The 14,884-nt window shown below is 36.1% G+C and overlaps 1 protein-coding gene across 1 annotated transcript in view; it reads left to right on the forward strand.

Annotated features, from left to right (window-relative positions):
* LOC135079879 (titin) overlaps positions 1–14,884 on the forward strand; it is a 104,377-nt gene that overhangs the window by 23,895 nt on the left and 65,598 nt on the right. Inside the window, exon 2 of the mRNA XM_063974521.1 lies at positions 7,544–7,604. The gene's annotated coding sequence lies outside the window, so the exon portion shown is untranslated. The remainder of the gene's footprint in view (positions 1–7,543; positions 7,605–14,884) is intronic.

Consider the following 14,884-nt stretch of genomic DNA (forward strand, 5'->3'; position numbering starts at 1 on the left):
AAACATTAGTCATTGATTTGAATGATAAACACCAGTGTAATTAAAAGATTTCGAAAATCAGATAAAACGGATTTGTGAGTAAACCAGTACTCTTACAATCAAATAAAAAGGTGTAGCATGTACCCCTGGTACACCTTTATAACCACAGTAAATATAAATGATGTGGCTTTGCGCAAAAGAGAGATTTCAAGAAATCTCATTTATTACTTTCGGTCAGTCTTACTTTCGTGGCTGAATACGCGATTCCCTTATAACAAGGGAACATGGCATACAATGGACAAATTAAAATGTTCCTTGAATAAGCTATCTTGTTAATTTCAGCTTTATATTACGACTTATAAGAAAGTTATCGAACTGCAAAAAAATATCAGGAATTCTTCTATAAGCCGACCAAATTATAAAGGTTACAAAAAAGCGACCGTTCCATACATAAGGCTTGCCATCTTAAATGAACGGTATAATATCGAGGTTTCGTCAGTACAGTTGCGAACAAAGGTGTTTGTGTAGTGTCGTTGAGTTGAGAGGTCAGATTATTGAAATAATAAAACGAACATTTTATTTTTTAAATACATTTTTAAAATAATTTACATTACAGATAACAATGAGAGGATGACATTGCAAGGTGGTGCCAGTCCAGTCTTAAATCCGTTGATATATGCTGCATCTGCCATGTTTTTGGCTAAAAGATTCTTCTATCTTGCAGCTTAGATTTTTATTACAGATCTTAGACAGTATTTTTGGAAAACTTTTACGCATGGTGGAGGAAGGGACGCTCTAGACACTCAAGTCTACAAGGAGTCACATCAACTCCAGTTTTAAATCCGTTGACATCTGCTGCATCTGCCATCTTTTTGGTTAGAAGATTCTTCCATCTTGCAGCGTAGACCTTTAGCTACAGACTTTAGACAGTATTTTTGTGAAAATTCTTACGCATGGTGGAGGAAGGGACGCTCTAGACACTCAAGTCTACAAGGAGTCACATGAACTCCAGTTTTAAATCCGTTGACATCTGCTGCATCTGCCATCTTTTTGGCTAGAAGATTCTTCTATCTTGCAGCTTAGACCTTTAGCTACAGACCTTAGACAGTATTTTTAAAACATTCTTACGCATGGTGGAGGAAGGGACGCTCTAGAGACTCAAGTCTACAAGGAGTCATATGAACTCCAGTTTTAAATCCGTTGACATCTGCTGCATCTGCCATATTTTTGGCTAAAAGATTCTTCTATCTTACAGCTTAGACCTTTAGCTACAGACCTTAGACAGTATTTTTTATTATTTATTTGTGTCAGTGTGCTCTTCTAAAGAGTGTAAGACGATTGTATGTAGGTACTATTAAAATGTAATTTTAACTCATTGGTTTTGTCTCATATCATGAGTAGAGTCTTTGTTTAAAAGGATGCGAACGATTTAAATTTCAATAGGTAGACAAAATTGATAATTCTTCATTATCAAAAATTTAAGCTTTCTCCAGTAACACTGATATTATTATACTGTGACTCATCAAAGTCATCATTGTCAAAAATATTGACAAATCGCGAACTGTCACGGCCAAAAAACTGACACGCGTCCGTCCTCCGTAAGCGCCACCGCGCGACTGATTGAGATTGTCCAAGCCGTCATGGACGATTTTTTCCACATTTTTTAACATAGTAACTAAATAAGACGCAATATAAAAATTTCATCCGTTAAAAGCCCTCAAGTTATTTCTGAACTTTAGTTTAGTAAAAGATTTTGAATCTCAAATCGCTTATTTTAAAAATAAAACCATAAATAGAAAACGAATAGAGGTAACTTTGGGAATTTATTCTATCGAGTCAACTTCATCAAATCGTGTTTCCATCCGTTAATAGCCCTAGAAAATATCCTCAACTATGCCCAATAAAAATCTTAGCCTTTAATTTTACTGTTTAGTACCTCAAAAATGAAAAATGAAAACCTCATTTTCGCCATTTTCTCTGCTACCCGGCCTTAATGTTAGGCGGTCGCACTGGGAGGCCATCTTGTGTGTGCTACTTTCTGAAGTCGGAGTTAGCCTTCCACTAAGTACTTGTATGGGTACCAAAACCAATTAGTTAATAACATAGCATGGAGAGCTTATTGGATCATCATGTACCTAGGTTTTCGGGTAGACTTGGGTGCTGTTGTAAATGTTACCGACTTAGGTTTTTCTTCAATTGGTAAATGTCTTACCTGTTAATCGTACATAGGACTATAAAGTGGTTGGGAAAATACCTCTTCCTTAGCAGTGGGACGAGCTTAAAAAGGATTATTTTTCAATTTTTTCACGGCTGTTTCCACTTACTGCTTCCATAACGTCGTACTACTTATTTCATTCAAGTGTTGTTTTCAGTTTTAACTAGTAGGAAAGTAATGGAAAACATAAATTTATTTTTAGATTGCTTTTTCTTGATCCACATTGAGCTAGAAGGCTGGTTTCGCCCGAGGAGCCTTTAAATTAGCCATACTTCACTACAGATGATTACCATATCAAGAAAATCAAGTATCATTTTCCTGTGTCTCAGTGAGATAGATCCCTAAGCTAGGTCCTAAAGGGGTACTAAACCTGTATGACTAGTTTCGCTTCCGCGTACATCTCTGCACTGCCTGCTGGCAGTAACCGGGTAATTGATAATAAATATCGCGTATTATACTGAACATGTTCCGGTGACTAATAACTACATATACAGGGTGTTATCAGATGGTAGGTATACCTACCTACAGCAACATAGATAGATATAGGTAGTACGGTACCCAGCTGTCTTTAACACTTTGAGAAAACTACCTAATTTTCTTAACAACCTATAACTTTCAAGTTACCTACTTAAATAAAAAATGCCCTTTCAAATGTCTCTTGCACTTTGCTCCATAGATTTATTTGAAGTAGATACCTGTTAAACAAATTTTGAAATGCTATGCATTTTACAAATTTGCTATGCATTTTCTTTTGTAACTATACTTTTCCTCTCTCATTTTGTTCGTGATAATTTCATAATGAAATTCCACATTATCGCTCAACTTTGTTGAAATTGATGGCTACAAAATGAAAATCAGAAAGTCTGAGATACTTCCAGAGCGTTCGGAATCATCAAAAAACTTGAAACAATGCGCATACGTTGTTAATAGAGAAAAGAAAGTAATGATGTGCGGTATGCACAATATGCCCATTGTGTGCTTGAGAACCTCATTGCAACTTTTTTTGGCTTTCGTTATTCGAAAAGTAACTAAGTAAGAGTTATTAATCATCACATCACATTTGCACGAAAGATGCTAGGGAAATCGCGAGTTGAAATTTTCATGACTTTTTAAGGTAATAAATACATAGGTGTACTATTTTCTCCTTAGATCATGTGAGTTGTATGTAGGCATGTAATTACGTTTTCAATGAAGGCTGATTGGCTTTTACAAGGCTATTTGGATGACAGTAAGGAAGGGAAAATAGGAAGGTGCGATTGAAACAAGATCATAAGAGTTGCATAGTTAATACGTAAATGCTATAGGTACAGAAAAGGACGATTTGTTAACATTATTGCTTAACACAATATAAAATAATGTAAATCAAATAAAATCAAATCAAAACATTTTAGTCCATAACAGTGTGAAAAACATGCTAACAGTGAAATCGGTCGTCTGTAAGTGCTTTCCGTTTCCGAATTATACCCACACTTGACAAAGAATTCGGAACGATCATAGGTGCCTGCTATCTAAGGCAACGATAAAGCTTAAAAAAAATCGCACCTACCCACATTCCATCCAAACCAGAACTTTACTAGATTTTACAGTCAGTTGCGTGCTACGTTTGCGCCCTGTTATGTGCGTGTGCGCATGTCCCCGTCAATTGCACGGTGCAAGCATGCCAGTTAAAGCATGCTAGTTGGAGCAGCTGCTTCGGTGGTGAAGATTATCAACATTCAACAGTATTATAATGATTATAGGACGGATATTGCGTTGATGGAGTATGCTCATGGAACTCATGGAGTCATGGAAGTAATGTAGAGCCTGATAACCAGAGCGTCGCTATCTTAGGCTGAGTTGCACCATCTTGCTTTAACTTTGACAAACGTCAAAAATGTGTCAAACTCCATACAAAAGACACCAGCTTTCGTTAAAGTTACGGTCAAAATTAGGTGGTGCAACTCAGCCTTAATGATTTTCAGCTTTTAGCTGAGGCTCTTATTACGTAGGTAGGTAATTGTCTACGCATGTCCCAATTATTATTTAATTTTTTCATTGCCGAAGGTTCTACTGCCGAGTAGTATGATGGGACATTTAGTTTTTCGATGTCACTTCTGCCATGGAAATATCCTAGTTCTGCCATAGAACGAACGTAAACAGGTTCGAGACGAGTATTTTTAAGTTTGAAAGTTGTTTTAGCGTCGATTTGCCAGTCGCCAAGTCGAGTAATTACCAGCGTATTGTGAACGCGCACGTGCGGTACCGTTGGAACCACGACGCGCGCGGGAAGATAATACAAATGAGTATAGATCTAATCGATTTCTTGGTGAATACAGGCCCGTCTTTCCCACTGGGCACTCTGGGCACGTGCCCAGGGCCCGGCGATCGAGGAGGCCCGTGTGTTCTCATAAAAGATCTTTTTCCAAATGAGTAGGTCTTCCTTTGATCCTTATGTGCCCAGGGCCCCTAGTACTGTTAAGGCGGCCCTGGGTAAATATTGCTAGTATTGTAATTTCCTAGTCTGTATGATTTGTAATTAATAAATAAGTCTTTATAATTGATATCGTTGTAATGGTAAAGCAAACACGTTTGTGATGAAAGAAAACTGCAATTATTTTAACCAATGCCTTATGAAAGAAAAATTCATTAAAGATCATCTTTATTAATTTATATTTTTAATTATCTTTATTGACAGTTACAATACATATTTATAAATGATTCCAATTAATAAGTACCTAATTTTCATTGATCAATAATATGAAAATTACACGTTAAAAGTTTAAAATTAGCTTCTTTACGATGAAGTACGAGTATATTACGGAGCTAGAGGAAAATCTAACTGGTTTTCCTCGACAAAGGTATTTGTCGTGTTTGTTTCTTGGTAAAGTAAAGCGTCATGTTTAGAATCTTGTTTTATTTTCTAAAATTTGTATTTTTAGCCGCATGAGTGTAAGAAAATGAAACAAAACAGTTCGGCATAGCTCTAAGTTCTCCCAAGAAGTGCGCGTGAGGCCTCTTTACTGAAACTCAATTCCATTCATTCATGAATTTATCAAATTCATTCATTTTTACTAGTATTTTATATACGTATGTGTAAATGCCGCACAAAGCTATAAACGACTATTTACACCCCTCGTTCCCACTGTGTAGCCAGGATATACAGCTGGACCGCCAATAAAGGTCAACTTTGTCCCGAGGGAAAGTAAACTGTCATTGGACTCGCAACGAAATTAATCAGAAGAATAAGTTAAGAGGAGTTCGAAGTAAGGTTCGACTTCCTTCCAGCACGAAGCTTTAATATAAGGAAAAAATCTGTCAATCCGGTGACACAGTAGCGGTGACTAATCGTTATTACAACACCATATGTAGAGCCGGTCATTCGCGCTGTCAGATTAGCGACTGCGTAGGCGCAGGCCGAGGAACGCGGTGAGTTGAGTACCTGTAGCAATTTGCGCTCTTATGTAAGCCAGATTAACTATGTGTTAACTAAGTACTCGTTTTAAATAGGCGATTCTTTGACAGGTGATTAAATGAAATAGAACTAGCTGAGTTGCACCATCTAAGTTTAACCGTAACCAACTAATAACGATAGCGGGTGGCTTTTGTATGGAGATTGACAGATTTTTGATATTTTAACCTTTTTGATATTTAGGTACTTAGGTATAATTGCTTTTTTTAAGAAGCAAACATCGAAGTTTCCAAGTGCCATGCTAAAGATTTTTTAGCCATCAGTTGTCTCCCAAGGAAGGACACCTACCTAAGACTAAAATCCGTTAAGAAAGTCACGGGAAAAAACTAGCTTTGTCAAAGTTAAAGGAGGAACTCGTGAATTATTCGCCAGTGACATTTACAAGTAAATGCAAAGAAAACGTGAAAAGTAATTGTTTTAATAAATGATAAACGTCTCTTGTCAGCATGTTTTAATAAATAATTTTATTATTATTGGAAAATAAAATGTCACTCATTGCAATTGCAAATGGACTTGGCGCTATGCGCTTGGGAGAAATGTTTTAAAATTCTTGCATTATTGTCGCAATGTTAGATTTTTTCAGTCTTGTAGTTTGTTACCAGAGTTATGAAAGTTAGTGGATTTTGACTTTCTTAGATAGATTTTTTTGAGATAGAATTGTCTTATTAGTTTTTTGCTTCAATTATTTAAAATACAAATACAAAATACAAAATCATTTATTGTGAATCATAGGTAAAATGGTGACATGTTACATTAGGTAGTATCACTATGTTATGTATTTAGCTTTCATATTACTCTTCTATTTTGAAGGCCAACCATTAGGTCAATGTAGCTGCTTGCACCCATGTCTGTGGCCAGCTAAATCAGTCCACCAGACAACCTTGAGAACCAAAGATAACCATCTAAATCATTGGTTCCCAAACTTATTTCAGACGCACCCCCATACTAAAAATTCCGCGCCCCCTTCCTCCAGTGAAGATTATTTATTGGTCGTAGCAGTCTGAAATGCATTCTCTCAGCGGTCGCGGGTTTTTTATACTTAAGTACACAGATGGCCCACGCCCCCCTTTAAAGGTCTGCGCTTCCCCTGGGGGGCGCCCCCCCACTTTGGGAACTAATGACTAAATGAATATGTGACACCACGTTATGGAAACGAGTTTGGTACTAAATTATGAAAAATCCAAAAGCTCTGAATATTAATACACCGATTGAGATGCAACACACGTTAGGTATAAACACACATACATATTCATACGCACATGGCGCACAAAAAACACAAAGCCTCTCTCCGAAGGTCAAGCGATCACTTTCCATTTCAAATTATTCGGGTTTCTGAAGGTATTTACAGTTTTATGGTTATTAAAATAGGGTCTAAAATCGGAAGGTGCAATCCTGTTTGTTTTTCACTAACCGGTCACCGAATGTCAAGGGAGTCACTTTGGGAGGCCCTTGGTGGTCATGGGAACGGAGTTTACAGTAGGACAGTGTGGAATGTTAAACTTTATTCGGTTGTGATAGAGTTCAACATTTGTAGTAAATTCCGGTGCAATCGGTGACGCAGAGGCAGACTAAACACACTTTGGAATTAGGTACAGAGAGATGAAGTCGATTTCATAAAAATAACACAAACATGTTGATATTTGTCATGATGGACGATTTTAATTCAACTAAGTTTCTACATGGAACAAAAAAGTGTAACAGCGACAATATGTTTACATAGTTAATTAGTTATGTTATGAAGTAGTTATACGTCAGACTAATAGGTTTTTATTCCAAAATGGCATCTAATACAACTGCATAGTGATTAACTCGATGCGCTGTCGCGTCGTGTGGTAAATAGATACAATTAATTTCGTAGTTATTTTCGTTTCGTGTATTCATTTGTTTTCTATTTGTTACAGATATCGACTGCTCTTCAATGTATTTGTTGGAAAAGAGCTGAGCAAACGTTTATTTAACGAGGTTAGTGTTTTTAATTAATATATTATTTAAACCTTTGGTAATCAGATGAGTTAGCCATACCTACAAGAAGAGATTTTTTGGAGTATCCTGTCCTGCATATTTGGGGTACAATGTATGAATGGTTTTTGAAAGAATCCCACATTTATATGGTAAACTCTTCAGTCTACATTTTTATTTCAAAATTGTTGCTATGATTAATCTAATGTAGCGGTCTGTACTATGCATCAGTAAGTATACCAGTTCTTTATGCGTTGTTTTTAAAAATGCCCTTTAAAATAATTACGGTTGAGAATTCAGACAAAAGTTCAAGAATTATTCAAAAGATGTAGAGAAAATACAAAACCGTCCAATGAAAGAAATATGTAAGCGAATTATTCTCGAAATGGGATGCATAATTTCAGCGCTTCGTTTATGTACTTATCCAATAAACCAGCAGGGTCTCAACCTGTTGATTGTCGTCGCAATGCACAAGAAAAGGAAATTTTATCTGCCGCAATAGAATCGAATATCATTCCTAATGCAATGACGATAAAGTCCAAACTGTTTCACGAATATGCTTGTTAATAACCGAACGCAAAACGAAGGCGACCATGGCCCAGAGACAATATAGAACGACGGCCATGTTTCTTGTCTATGGCAAAAGATTTATGGCGCGAGCGCAGCTGTAACTTCGCGGTTTTTTTTCACGTCGATATTTTACTGAATATGGTGCCCTATGTTTTAACTCCAACCACGTGAAACTGACATCGGAAACATGCCTAGGTAATCACCGATCTGCCTGTAGGTTATATTCGATCAATTTTGTAAAAATGGCTCTTTATTTCAGGCTTATCACCTCGCCTGATCACCGGTTATAATTGATTTATGCAGTCAGTCTTTTTACAAAAATAAATCAGCTATAAATCAAGAATTATTAAATTATCTGCCTATCCATAAATTCATTTTATGCAATAAGGGCCGTATTATTAAACGAAATTCAAGTGTGAATCTATAGGTCTACTCAAGAATGAAATGCTTGATCTCGACTCAAGTTTTTAATTTTGTTTCATAATCATAATTTACAGGCGTTCAATGAACCGGCAATAATCTTTACAGATACCTATATTAAAATACTTAACTATTTAGATTATAGCAGGCGTATCATTTGCGAAAATGATACGCTATAGTAATTTTTCACTGAATTTTGACCAAAAATTGAATCTAAAACTAACACCAAAATTCCTTTAGTCCAGGAACAAAATAACAAACGTTTTTAACAGAATAAAATCAATTTTGTCATAGCAAAGTCGCCGTAGGTAAACCATCTTTTTGGCATCACTCTTTTATTTACATTTGGACGCAATTACGTCCGTAGAGCGGAATCTTGGAGCAGGAATGTCCACGATTGCTGTATTTACCGGTGTTAGTTGTTAGCGCGGGCGCTTGCGCAGTTTACGCGTATAAAAGTAATGCGCATGGCGTGTCAGCGCGGAAAAAAGTGGGTAAGACGCACTGGCGTTAAATTTTGGGTTCCGTAGATATTCGTTTGTTTCAACCAAAAGACATACTGCTGAATAAATTCGTCCCATGTCCAGTGCTTCCCGCGATCTTCACTAGATCCACGGTAATGCTTATATGGATTTATTTTATTCGTTAATTTCACGGGTCTGAGTTATTAGTTAAAATACACATATTAATGATGGGTAGCTCGTGATCGGCTGCAAGAAACTATAGACATAGATAGACTACGGATGAACCGTGCTTTTCACGAAGTTATTCCAACAAACTTTTAACAAAGTACTGAAAAAAAAAAGATCTGCACATTTCTCGATCGATGCAATAGCAGGTAATATAATATGCTTATTATTTGTGAACTTAAGTTGTTACAGATAATGTAATGAGAACCCTTCCCACTGAACCCTGAGCAAAGAAATGCGGATAAAAACGTAAACGTTGAGCAATTTGTCTGTTTCCCTAACACATATGGAATTGACCGATTTTTTTTACAGTTGCAAGAGTTTTTCAAGTTTCCAGTGGTAAATTTAGGTTGATGATGCTTGCTAAAGCAAACGGCACGCGAATTACTTTTATGGAAACATATACAGCTTGTATGCGGGTCTCGTTTTTGTTATGTGTAAAAAGACAAGTAAAAAGAATCTCCGTTTTAACATTTTGAATCCTTCTGAAAATCGTAGCGACATTTATATTGAAATTGAAATAAAAAAATGAGTTTTTGAAAAGGGACTATTCTATCAGTTTTCACCTCTGCACCTCCCGCAATAATTAATTATTTACAGCTTGAGTCTGGAAGCACTCCTTAGACTCCTTAGGGTGGGTTGCACCATTTTTCTTTAATTTGAAAAACGTCAAAACTCTGTCAAACTCCATACAAAAAGCACCGGTTAACGTTATAGTTACTGTTAAATTTAGGTGGTGCAACTCAGCCTTAGTCCTGAAATTCGCAAAGAATTTAATCAGATAAAATATAGAGTTAGAAGTAATTTCCCTTCGTTACAAAGGTAGAAAACAAATGATTCGGAAGGTACTACTTAAAGCTTTCTTAGAATGAGATGTACGTGTATACGGTCTAATGTGATATAAATTACAATGGGACATCGCAGGGTAATAGAAAAAAAGACACGGCAGAAGTTTCTGTTGACAATTCGCAGTAATATAGAGCTGAATCATTTACACATTTAGTTCAATACATAATAACTTATGTAAAGTATGAAAAAATCTTAATAACCTATTAGAAGACTTCCCTCGATTTCACTGATATTCCATAATGTGATCTACAATGATGAAATTATTGTGTGTGTACGAATTTCATAGAGAAAAGATCTAACAGATCCAAACAAACGTATAGTTCCAAAATACTGAACTGTCCTATCCATGACATTGACAGTGGGGCGCCACCGTCAATACCGGATCGCTGCTTCCGATTTTTGCCATGTTGGAAACCATATAGTTGAACGATGGTAGCGCCCCCCTGTCATTGAGTTTGGTGGGACAGTTCAGCGTGGGTCATCTATAGAACCTATAATTTTGACTTTAAAAGTCAGATAATTATGAAATATAGGTAAACCAAGCAATGCCATGAATAATGTGTAGCTCTAATTTGCGCCCGTAATGACTGGTGATAATTTGAATAAGTTTTCTAAAACGTTTATTATAAGTCAAATAGTAAGAGAATATCTTGATCTGAAGGTACTCAGTTAATATATTTACCAAGGATAATAATATGTCGATAGCATTCCATCGATGTTACCACATCTCTAGTATTTGCCTGTTAATTACATAATTAAAATAGGTAAAGCCAACACCGATCTCTAGAGCAAAATTATAGTGATGTTTATTCACTTGTCTCATCCAATCAACAGAAAAAGGCACTTTGAAAGAGCCCTACAAATTACGAGCACCTACTCGTACGTGACTCCCTTCGGCAACAATTATTATCTTTACAAATTGAACGCAACGATTACTGTCATGCATAGCACCCCTGAATTACAGGACTATTACAGCATTACAGTGGTAATTCGGCCGGTATTACTATGTAATACGATGCGTTACCGCGAATTATCATGTGCTTAAGGGCGGAGGCGCCACACGCGAGGTAGGGATGTCCATGCGAACCGTTATTTTGGTCATTAAAGAAATTATGATTGTTGGTTGTGATCTAAAAATACAACGGAAACACGCGAAATAAACAGAATCTGCTGGTTCCAAAGTTAGTCTTACCGCTACTATATTTATGTCTTCGTGCCTAGTTAACAGATTGTGTTTACTTATACAGAATTCTTTATTTTATAACATTATAGTTATTCATTCAAGCGTGCAACTTTGTTGTTTAGCTAATACATATGAGTCAGGCCATGGAAAAGTACCTTATCAAAATCCACGTTTGTTTTGGAGTACGAAACTTTTAGTAGGCTTCTGCTGACGCTTAAGAAATCCAGATTCAAATATAAAATTAGATACAATTAAATTTAAAGGATAATGATTGGCGAAATTATCGAATCCATAAACTTTTTTTGTGAAATGGACATCCCTATCTTAGTGTAATTGGGTATGAATTTTTGAATGACATTTGAAATGACTTGTATGCGTTTGAGTCTGCGCTGCGCATCAAATGAGTGCGAAATTGAAATGAAAATTTGACAGTTATTGTGTGGTTTGCGATGATTTGACTGACGGGTACACGGGGATCAATTACAGCAGTCGAAATGGAGGAAAAATATAAATTTATGAATATACTCAACGTAATGAAAGCCTCGATAGCCGAATGGTGAAGGGGTCGGACTGGCCGACTCGTGATCCGGGGAACGCGGGATCGGTCCCCGCCGCCGCTCGACTATTGTGGTGAGCTCACTCGTGACACAAGCATATTTAGCTTAGTACGAGGGGCTAACGGGACTATTAGAAATTTGTTATTACACAAATTAAAATAAATGTCCATTACATTGAAGTAACACATACATTTTTGGTTTGACACTAAGGAAGAGATAGCTCTAAATAAATAGGTAATAAATACAGTCACTAATATTAACAATAAATTATATACATTAAATAATGTTTTTAAAAAGTGACGAATGTTCTGGAAGCTTATGAACATATAAGCTTTTAACGGCATGTTTGTTAGCAGGTATACTGCTAACCCACATTAATTAATTAAAATAATAAATACAATCAATTTCCTCAACATTAATTATGTTCCTCATTAAATCACTTTCGTATGAAAACACATTAATTATGATTGATGGAATCATATCATATTAAAACAAACAGATAGTTAGATGGACGACGATGCGAATTCGCAATAATATCAATCAAAATAACGTAATGGTTGTAGATTAAGTAGAGAAAAGTATAAAAAACACGCTAGGCACCAAATATGCGCATACGGTATAGAAAAGTCCATCTAGAATCTATGATACAGTTCAGTGGGACGGAATAAATCGGGACAGTTTATTCAGGTGGTAATACAGATAAGTATTCGGCATCATCATCATTAGGTGATATTTTATGCCCGTTTTCACCATCAATTCCCAATTTTTAAGTGACCCCTATGAAAACAAAATGCCTGTTATGTGGGGACTAGGGGTCACTAGGAGTATAGGGGTTACTTAAAAATTAGGGATTGATGGTGAAAACTGACATAAGTCTCCATAACAAGGACTCTCTCTAAACTGAAGCAAATGGAGAATTTGGCGTATGGCCACTGCGCGCTGGCCAAGCTGCTGTGTGCTTGTGGTCTGCCGTTCTCATGTAGTGTTCGGGAATTGGGATAGTAAGTAAAATACTGCTGGATCAAATGTGTCTAATGCCTATCCTTATAAATCTGAGCCTACATGCTATTCTGATGCACATCTATACTTATAATAAATCTGTAGAGAGGTCAATTCTGTACATGAAATATATTTTCAAAATAACTATCAGGGGGTGATTAGTGATCGATACTGATGCCAAAAATGAAATCAGTAAAATTTTTGTCTGTCTGTCTGTCTGTCTGTCTGTCTGTCTGTCTGTCTGTATGTTCCTTATAGAAACAAAAACTACTCGACGGATTTTAACGAAACTTGGTACAATTATTCTTCATACTCCTGGGCAGGTTATAGGATACTTAGGAATTCCCACGGGAACGGGCATTAGCGGGAAAATCCTTTTGTATGAAAAATCTAAACCGCTTAAGTTAGACGCTTGAAATTTGGCAAGCACGTACCTTAGTAAACTTAAAGCTTAGTTATAACAGGATATTGCAAAATTCATACGGGAACGGGAATTAGCGAGAAAAAACATTTGTATGAAAAAATCTAAGCCACGTAAGATAGACGCTTGAAATTTGGCATGCAGGTACCTTAGTAAATTTAAAGCTTAGTTACAACAGGATATTGCAAAATTCTCACGGGAACGGGAGTTAGCGGGAAAAAACATTTGTATGAAAAAATCTAAACCGCGTAAGATAGATGAAGAGGGTAAAACGGGATCCACGCGTACGAAGTCGCGGGCGGCCGCTAGTAAACAATAATATTGTAAAGTTTCATCAAAATCCTCAGCGTTTGCGTGAAACAGTAACAAACATCCATCCTCACGAACTTTCACATGTATAATACTCGTACCAGTAGGATCACTCTAGTTCTTAACTTGTAGATCACTGGTGTGTTGGCACCTAAACAATATGCCGATGATCTAACAGCTTAGCTGTGGCCGCCATTGCCCCACTATGTTTGCATAACCGATAGTATATGTATATGTTTGCGGATAGCGTATGTCGTAAGATTCTAGTCCAACGAACTGGAGTGCCCGTCTGGAAAGGAAACTGGTTTTGGCTGTCTTTAATCTTATTTAATAGTTACAATTTATTTAATATAGTGTTGATACCTTGAAGTTGAGAGTAACCTTTAGAAGTTTGTTATTTGATGTTTATTATAAATAAATTATTTTATTAGCATACGACATTCTTGACATTTTTTCGCAAATAAAAATGATTTGATTTGATTTGAGATATTCTCTGTAATCCACTATAGTCAAGGATTTGCGAGTTGTAAAGCTTAGCAATAGGTGAATTCATACCACAAGATAAGTATTATTATAATGCAGATTCCAATACACATCGAATCGTGAAACATTTATATCTTTATTTCGTTTCTTTTATTTTTCAAAGAGCACAGTGACTTATAATATGCGAGTGAGTATGCTAAAAAGCACAGAATCCATAAAAAAGCGTGTATTTTGTCCGAGTTTCGCATCACCCATAGATAGAAAAAGCAACGAAAAAAGTTCTGAAACATTTGAAATTCTAATAGGTTACTGGTATAATAATAATAATAAATCTTTATAAATAGCCCTCGGTCCCGCTCTTGTGTTTCAATTCGTTACAGAAAGACAGGCATCTCTTGGGAATTTTCTTGGGATAAAAATTATACCTACCTACCTAGATTAGTTACTAGCTATGTATTGTTACCATAAAATTATTAATAGACAAGTTCTTTATAGAGTTTTTACGTAATAATATAACCTCATTTAACTCTGGTTCAGTTGTTTAAAAAAAAAAGGTTTTTTCTCAGAGCTTGCGTGAGAATAGACACTGGCCAGTTAATGTAATAAAGCGGGAAAAAGGGGATTCTTAGTTCAAAATTTTTGACATGAGAGAAAAGACAAAACAAAATGCTATGTTTATTTTTTTCTCATTGTCATTAATGTTTATCACCAGCCAGCATACTTCTCGTAATACTTTTTTTTTCCAAAAGTGCACTGCCTTTTATGAAATGAATTCAAGACCTCAAAACTGGACCTAAATAAGC

This window comes from Ostrinia nubilalis, chromosome 2 (assembly GCF_963855985.1).
Source record: "Ostrinia nubilalis chromosome 2, ilOstNubi1.1, whole genome shotgun sequence".
Classification (NCBI taxonomy): Eukaryota; Metazoa; Arthropoda; class Insecta; order Lepidoptera; family Crambidae; genus Ostrinia; species Ostrinia nubilalis.